This window comes from Akebia trifoliata, chromosome 5, assembly GCF_017979445.1.
Source record: "Akebia trifoliata isolate Shusen 1 chromosome 5, ASM1797944v1, whole genome shotgun sequence".
NCBI lineage: Eukaryota > Viridiplantae > Streptophyta > Magnoliopsida > Ranunculales > Lardizabalaceae > Akebia > Akebia trifoliata.
In genome coordinates, this window is record NC_141379.1 from 15912810 (window position 1) to 15921358 (window position 8549).

An 8549-nucleotide genomic window follows, 5' to 3' on the forward strand; every position below is an offset into this window, starting at 1 on the left:
ATGTTTTAAATATTAATTTAAGAATTTTTAATTATTAAAATTATAAAATTACCATTTTGTCCTCGGAGAGGATTTTTTGCATTTTAAGTCGGTTTTCAATGTTTCAGAATATTTTCGAATCGATTTTTTGTAAGGAATTTAACGAGATTATTGGTTTGTATCATTTATCAATTTTTTTGTATGAAATGGTCGTGAACATTATGAAGGGCATTTTCTTAATTTTGTCAAATTTTGTGAAAATAGGCGAAATGATTTATCTAGTTTCGATTTGTTGTTTTATGTGTTTGAAAGGATTTTCTTAAGTGTACTCTGGGCTCTAGAGATGTTTTGAGGTTAAGGGGATTTTGGTAATTTGGTCATTTTATAGTGATTTTTATCGTGAAGCTTCTTTTTGTCTGAAAAATGATGATTTCTATGTTTTTAAAGTTATATTTTCTTAGCGTAGTGTGGTTTCTAAGGTTTTGTTAGTTTGAGATACCTCATCTGAATTTCTAAAACATATCTAGTAACAAAATAAAGCATTGGAATAATCATCCATCATTGGGAACCATTGCGATCGGGTTGATGAGTTGATTAATCAGGCAAGTACAAAAATGGGGTGTTTACAGATGTCCCTCTTTGGCAGAGGATTGAAGCAGACTAGATAGCAAATCTATTTTGGTAGATAGTACGATATCCGAATGTCAAAGCTAGTGACAGTTCATTTTACAGCTTGATTTAGCAATTCGTCGGGTTGTTCGGATCCTTGAGGATAAAACTCTCTCCGAACTAAAAAGTTGTAAGGTCCTTGAGCGTGAGCTCTTACTGACAATGTCAGATTCTTGAATTTTAGAAAATTCTCCTTGACTAATGAAACAAATGTGTAGGTGTGCGCACTTAAAATCTGAGATAAATCTCAAAGGGTCTAAGTGAAAACTGAGTAAAATCTAAGTAAAATCCGAGTCAACCCTCGATGGCAACTGGCTGAGCATAATCCTAGCAAACCCTCAACGGCAACTGACTGAGCATAATCCGTGACTGAGCATAATCCGAGCAAATCCTCGATGGCAACTGGCTGAGCATAATCCAAGCAAACCCTCGACGACAACTGACTGACCATAATCCGAGCAAACCCTCGGTGGTAACTGGCTGTGCATAATCCAAGCTAACCCTCGGCGGCAACTGGCTGAGTATAATCCGAACTGAGCATAATCCGAGCAAACCCTCAATGGCAACATAATTCGAGAAAGAATGGACAATTCTAAGAAAAAATGACTGCATCTAGGAGCTTTACTCTACCTACTCTGGGAGAAAGAGTACTGAACTCTTTTTTTTAAGAAAATCAAATATGATATCAGAAATGTTTTTGTTTGAACTTCAAGATTTTTTCTGAAAGTTTTATGAATTTAAAACCTGAGTTTTTATTTATTTTGAACCTCAAGGATTTTTGAAAAATTGTTATCAAGAGGGTAACCTTAAGTTTGGGATTCCTTTTATCTTTTAAGATTAACATTGCTCAAAAATAAAATGCCCCTAGTTTGACAATAAACATGGCATTGGAGATAATTGAATACATCATGCAAAATTTAAAAAAAATACCCTTAGTATAAGGGGGAAAACTACATATTTAAAGGAAAAAGAAAATGTCCCTTGTATGAAGGTTTGAAATGTTTGATTACCACAAACGCAATAAAGATCCAAATTTTAATAAATTTTATTGAAGATTTTGAGTTAGGCTCAAAAGAATAAAATATTTCCTTTTGAGACTCATCATAGAATTCACCCTTCTCCCCTTTGGTTCACTTGGGGAAGTAAAAATTTTCAGATCAATCGTAGACAAGATACTTGTGGCTTCTGAGTCTATGCCTAGTTTAAGCTAAGTGTTGAACTTGATTATTCTGACTTCAAATGTCTCGGCTTAAACCTCCTGAGATTTTATTCTATTTTTCTTTGTTGCTCTAACTTTTGCCTAGATTGCCCTTCAGGTTTTCAAACTAGCGAGCATGCTCTAGCTTTTGCCTAGATTGCCTTTTCAGGTTTTCAGTCAAGAGAGCTTTCTTTTTGTTTTCTTTTTTGCTCTGATTGTTGTCAAAGTCATCCTTTTCGGATTTTCAACCTTGCGAACTTGCCTTAATTGTGCCTAAGTCCCCTTTGTCGGATTTTCAACTTAGCAGGCTTCATTTCTTTTTTTTTTCTTTTTTTTTTCTTTTCTTCTGAACTCCTGGAGTTACTGTCTGATCATCCTTTACTACCTTCATTAACCTTTTCGCATGGTACTTAGGAGGACTTTCATGGGTAAACTTAGGACTGGGTATAAAGAAAGGAATTTTGAGGCTCAAAAACCCGAATGCCCCTTTTGTGGCATTTTTTCTTTTTCTTTGAACTTTCTTCCCTATTTGATTATTATTATTCTTATTTTTTTTTGTAGGAAAATATATATTTTTTATTTTGATGTGGTCGGGCCTGAAGTAACTTCTCAGGTTGCCTACGTACCACAGATTTTTGGGATCAGACCAAAACATAGTTCAGATTCTTCCCTCCCTTAGGTTAGGTGATCGGGCTGAGAAATAAAAGGCATAATTTTTTTTCAAAAGGCTGCAAATGGGTTGAGAAAGGATATATTAAACTGGGAAATAGGAGAATTGATACGACCAAAGATGGTCTCCTTAAATGTAGTACCGTTTGATTTGGTCAAGGTTGGTTCTATTAATTCGATTCCATCATGATCTTGAACCCTGATAACTTTTCCTGGTAATATTTCCTTGATGATGTACGGACTACCCCAATTTGGTTTGAACTTCCCTCTAAGGTCAAAGATAGGTACCCGATTTTTTTTGAGTACCAAATCCCCGACTTGTAAGTAACGGGCCTTGATCTTTTTGTCAAACGCACAGGCGACTCTTCTTTGATAAGCCTGCACGTGATACAAATCTCTTAGTCATTTTTCTTCGATCAGATTTAATTCTTCGTACCATTGACGAACCCAATCTACTTCTGACAACTGACTTTCCAACAAAATCCTGAGGAATGGAATTTCCATTTCGACTGGCAAGACTGTTTCCATGCCATACACTAAGTAGTAGGGAGAAGCTTCAATAAAGGATCGAATTGAAGTTCGGTATGCCTATACTGCAAATGATAGTTTTTCTGGCTAATCTCGATGTGATTGACACATTTTCCTAGTGATTGTCTTTAGATTCTTATTGGCTGCTTCAACTGCTCTATTGGTCCGAGGACGGTAAGAAGATGATTTGTGGTGCGAGATTTTAAACTTTGAACATAGTGTAATAACTTCGGCTTTGAAGTGTGATCCATTATCAGAAATCAGTTTCGAAGGTACCCCATATCGACTGATGATATTCGTTTGGATAAACTTTGTAACTCGAGACGCAGTGAGGACAGCATAAGAGGCAGGTTCGACCCAATAATGTCAATTCCCAAAACTGAGAATGGCCATGGTGAAGTCAGACCAACTAATTGAGAAGGTGGCACATGTATGAGGTATTCATGTATTTGGCATTTGTGACAGGTCTTGACCATGCGATGACAATCTGTTTCTATCATGGGCCAGTAGTACCCTTGTCTCATAATTTTCTTAACTAATATTTTCCCACTCATGTGGGGGCCACATTCCCCTGAATATAGTTCAACCATTATCTGTTCAGCTTTATCTTCATCAACACATGACAAATGAATCCCATCATAAGACCTTTTGTATAAACTTCCTGCGTACATGATGTATTGAGATGCTAATCTTAGTAAGGTTTGTCATTCCTTCCTCGATGCTTCTTCCGAGAATTCTTATTTTTCCGACACTCTTTTTATATCTATGTACCATGGCTTTCCATCGGGTAGTCGAGTAGCAATGTTGATTTGATTGCAATATGCAGGTTTCTCTTTGACTTCGACGGTGATCGACCTCAATTCCATGCCAGGGGGCAAATGAATCATTGAAGATAGAGTGGCTAAAGAGTCAGCAAATCTATTATATTCCCTTGACAAGTATTAGAACAGGATACCTTTAAACTTACTCACTAAGTTTAGTAGATACTCATGATAAGGCTTCAATTTTTCATCCCTAGTCTTCCATTCTTCCAATGACTAATGTATGACCAAGGTTGAATCCTCGAAAACTTCAATTTCTGTAATGCTCAGGTTCAAAGCAGCTTCGAGCCTAGCGATACACGCTTCATATTCTGCTGTATTATTGGTGTTAGACAAGGCTAATTTAATGGCTATCGGAATGTGGCATCCTTCCAAAGAAAACAGGACTGCCCCTATTCCATACCCATTCTGATTGGCGACTCCATCAAAGTACAGCTACCATGTTTGGTTCTGCGGTTCTTCTTCAACATGCAAGATATTCTCACCTGGGAACTGATCAATAGGCCTTATTCCTTCTACTACCGGGTGATCTGCCAAGTATTTTGCCACAGCTCTCTCCTTGATAGATTTCTGTGTAACATACGTGATGTCAAACTCTAATAATAACCATTGTGCGGTTCTCCCTGTCAATGCCAATTTCTCGAAGAGATACTTGAGAGGATCCATCCGAGATAACAAGATAATTGAATGAGATAGCACATAGTGTTGAAGTCTCTGAGTAACCCATACCAGTGCTAAGCAAATTTTTTCGAGGGTCAAATACTTTCGTTCATACTTTAACATCTTTTTGCTGATGTAGTAGATAGCCATTTCTTTGCGAGTTTCATTGTCATACTATGCAAGCATGCATCCCATAGCTTCTTCTGTAACTGACAGATAAAGAAGAAGTGGTTCACCCGGTGTAGGTGGAACCAAAATAGACGGGTTCAAGAGATATTCCTTGACTTGGTCGAAAGTCTTTTGACATTGCTCATTCCAAACTATTGGTTCATTCTTCTTAAGAAGCTTGAAAATAGGTTCGTAGACGTTGGTGATTTGAACGATAAATCCGCTGACATATTGGATTCTTTCAAAAAAACCTCGGATCTACTTTTCATTCTTTGACGATGGCATATCTTGGATAAATTTAATCTTCACAGGGTCCATTTCGATCCCTCTTTGACTGACCACAAATCCTAACAATTTTCCAATAGTTACTCTAAATACACATTTCTACGAGTTGAGACGGAGTTGATACTTTTGAATCCTTGTGAGAAACTTTTCTAACGCAACAACATGCCCCAGTGGTTCCTTAAAATTTAACTATCATATCATCTACATAGACTTCGACTTCCTTGTGTATTATGTCATGTAGTAAAGTCGTGGCTGCTCTTTAATAAGTGGCTCCAGCGTTCTTCAAACCAAAAGGCATAACCTTGTAGCAAAAGGTTCCCCACTGTGTGATGAACAATGTTTTTTGCATATCTCGAGCATTCATTTTTATCTGATTGTACCCCGAAAAACCATCCATGAAGGATAGTAAAGCGTGTCCTGCCATACTATCTACTAGAACATCTATGTGTGGTAAAGGAAAACTATTTTTTGGACTTACTTTGTTTAGGTCTCTGAAATCCACATACATTCTGACTTTTCCATCCTTTTTAGGCACCAGGACAACATTAGCAATCCATTCAGGGTACTCCACTACTTCCAAAAATCTAGTGTTCATCTGCTTCGTAACTGTAGACACCTCATTTTTACACTCGCCTGATTAATCAACTCGTCAACCCGATCACAACGGTTCCCAATGATGGATGTTTATTCCAATGCTTTATTTTGTTACCAGATGTATTTCAGAAATCCGAATGAGGTATCTCGAACTGACAAAACTGTAGAAACCACGCTACGCTAGGAAAACACGACCCCAGAAACATAGAAATCATCATCTTACAAACAAAAAGAAGCTTTACGATAAAAATCACTAAAAAATGACTAAATTACCAAAATACCCCTAACCTTAAAACATTCCTAGAGCCTACATTACGCTTAGGAAAACCCATTCAAACACATAAAATAACAAATCGAAACTAAATAAATCATTTCGCCAATTTTCACATAATTGGAATAAATTATGAAAATGCCCCTCATAAAGTTCTCGACCATTCCACACAAAAAATTTCATAAATGACAGAAACCAATATTTTCATTGAATTCCTTACAAAAAATTGATTCTAAAACATCTTGGAACATTGAAAAACGACTTAAAACGCAAAAAGTCCTCTTCGAAAGCAAAACAATAATTTTATAATTTTAATAATTAAAATTTTTGAAATTAATAAATAAAACATTAAATAATGTAAAGTGAAACATTAATAAAATTAATTTAAAATTTTTAACCAAAAAATCGATCAATCAGGCTTTCAGGCAAAATTGTTGATGGTTGCTAGGATATTTATTCAAGGACCCCTCCATCTGGGGGCTCAAAGAATTAAAGATATAATAAAAGGGGGCTCTCCAAAAATTAAAGTCAATCAAGTAAGACTAAAGTCAATCTTAAAGTCAATCAAGTAAGACTAAAGTCAATCTTAAAGTCAATCAAGTAAGACTAAAGTCAACCAAGAAAGACTAAAGTAAAAGTATTAAAGTCAATCTCATACGACTAAAGTCAAAATCCTAATCTAAACTAATCAAGTCAATCTCATAAGACAAAAGTCAAAACCCTAAAATAAAACCCTAAAGACTAAGTCAATCTCATAAGACTAAAGTCAAAACCCTATTAAAATCCTAAAAGAAACCCTAATCAAACCCTAATTCTTCTAAAAAACTTTATAAATAGGAGCCTCCATACCCTATTTTCGTATCAAAGAAAAAATCCTAGAAAAAGTAGGTCAAGAAGCCTCCACAGCCTCCCACAAACCCTAATTTTGAAGTCCCAACTCCTTACCTAACACCCATACTTCGATTTTAGCCTAAAAAACACCTAGAAATCCTTCAAAAACACCCCAAAATCGATAACAAAATTCGAAGAATCCAGATCTAAGGAAGAGATACCTTGCCTCGGAGATCCGAAATCAGATCTGGAGACAGAACAAAGTAAGGAATACGTTACAAGGAGCAGTTTTATCAAATCTGAGGGAATAGAACCGTTGCGTTCGAAGGTAAAATCTCTTTTATTTTTTCTATCTAGTTTTTTGTTAGCAATGTAGTCTTATTTGGGATAAGTAGAGACCGGCATTGACTGGGCGGGGTTGGTGCCTAACACCTTCCAACCTCGTAATGTGATCCCCGGATTCAGTTTTTCTTTAATATATTAGTTTCTTTATCCGTTTAGATTCAGTATTCGGTTCCTAGACCGTAAAAACTAGGTGGTGACTCCCAAACCTCAAGAGTCAAGAGCTGATCCGCGCACCCCGCGGATCGAGGGCACTTTCAGTGGCGACTCCACTGGGGATTATTGAGGATTAGACTTAAAAAACCCCAAGTATGGGAACATTTCCAGGATGACCTAGTTTGTTTTTTTTATTTGATTCGATTTATTTTATTTGCTTATTTGTTTTTTTATTTTTTTTATTTTTTTAGCTTGATTGTGGATCATCTGATTGGATTTTGGGCATTTTATTTTGTTTTTTTTATGATCCAATCCAGGGTCACTTTTGATGATCCTAAATGATTCAAGATTTTAAAAAAAAAGGGGATAATGTATTGAGATTGGAATGATAGGCATTGAAATAAGGAGCCATGGATGTTGTTAAATTTTTTTTTTTTGATAAAAAACTTTTAGCGCATCATTATGCATGGATTGTGAGTTGTGAAATTTTTTGTTGTTTTTATGCACAAGAGATGTACTGTTAGTAACAACAAAAAGAAAAAAAAAGATTTTTTTTTGGTGCTGTTATTAGTGCGTAAGAAGAAAGGTTTTCAAAGAAAAGAATCATCAAAAAAAAAAATTCAGCTTGCTGTGCTATTAGTAAAAAGGTCTTTTTTGTTATTCTCTTTTCTTGCTTCTCCTATGTGTAGAAGGGGCAGCAAGGAGAGAGACGCCTCTCTCCTTCATCTCTCTATCTCTGTTCTTACAATCCACCTAAAAAAGATTTGCTTCATTTTAATGGTTTTAAAGAGATTTCTAAACAAATAGATTCGATTGGGATTAACGATTTCGGAAGAGTTTTAGAAATTGAGAAAGGCTATGTTTTGGTGATTTAAAGCCATTGCAACTTGCAAGAAATTGAAAGGAACACTTAGAAATTTTTTTTTCACATAAAATCTACAATTAGATGGCATTAATTGGTTCTCTCTGTTCTTATCATCCTCTCATTTTTTTTCTTTTTTTTTTCTTTCTTCTCTTTCTCACCTCTAACCGTTGAGTTTGCACGTGTGTTGATCATGGAATTCACACATATACAATCGCGAGTGTCGTGTTTTTTAGATTTATACGTGAGTATTGTTGTAGTAACATATATTGGAAAGAAAATGGAGTTGTTGCCTTTCAGTACTAAAGGGCTAATGTTAACTTTTCTATTTGGCTTAAAAAAAGAATGGAAAAAGGAGTTGAATTGATGTTGCTGGCAGCAACACATATAAAAAAGAGAGAGTTTTTTTTTTTTGTTGTGAGTATGATGCATAGGTATTGTGTGTGCTGGCTACACACATATATAAAAAAAGATTTTTCTTGTGAGTATGAGTGGGTGCGTCTAATCTCTAGCAAC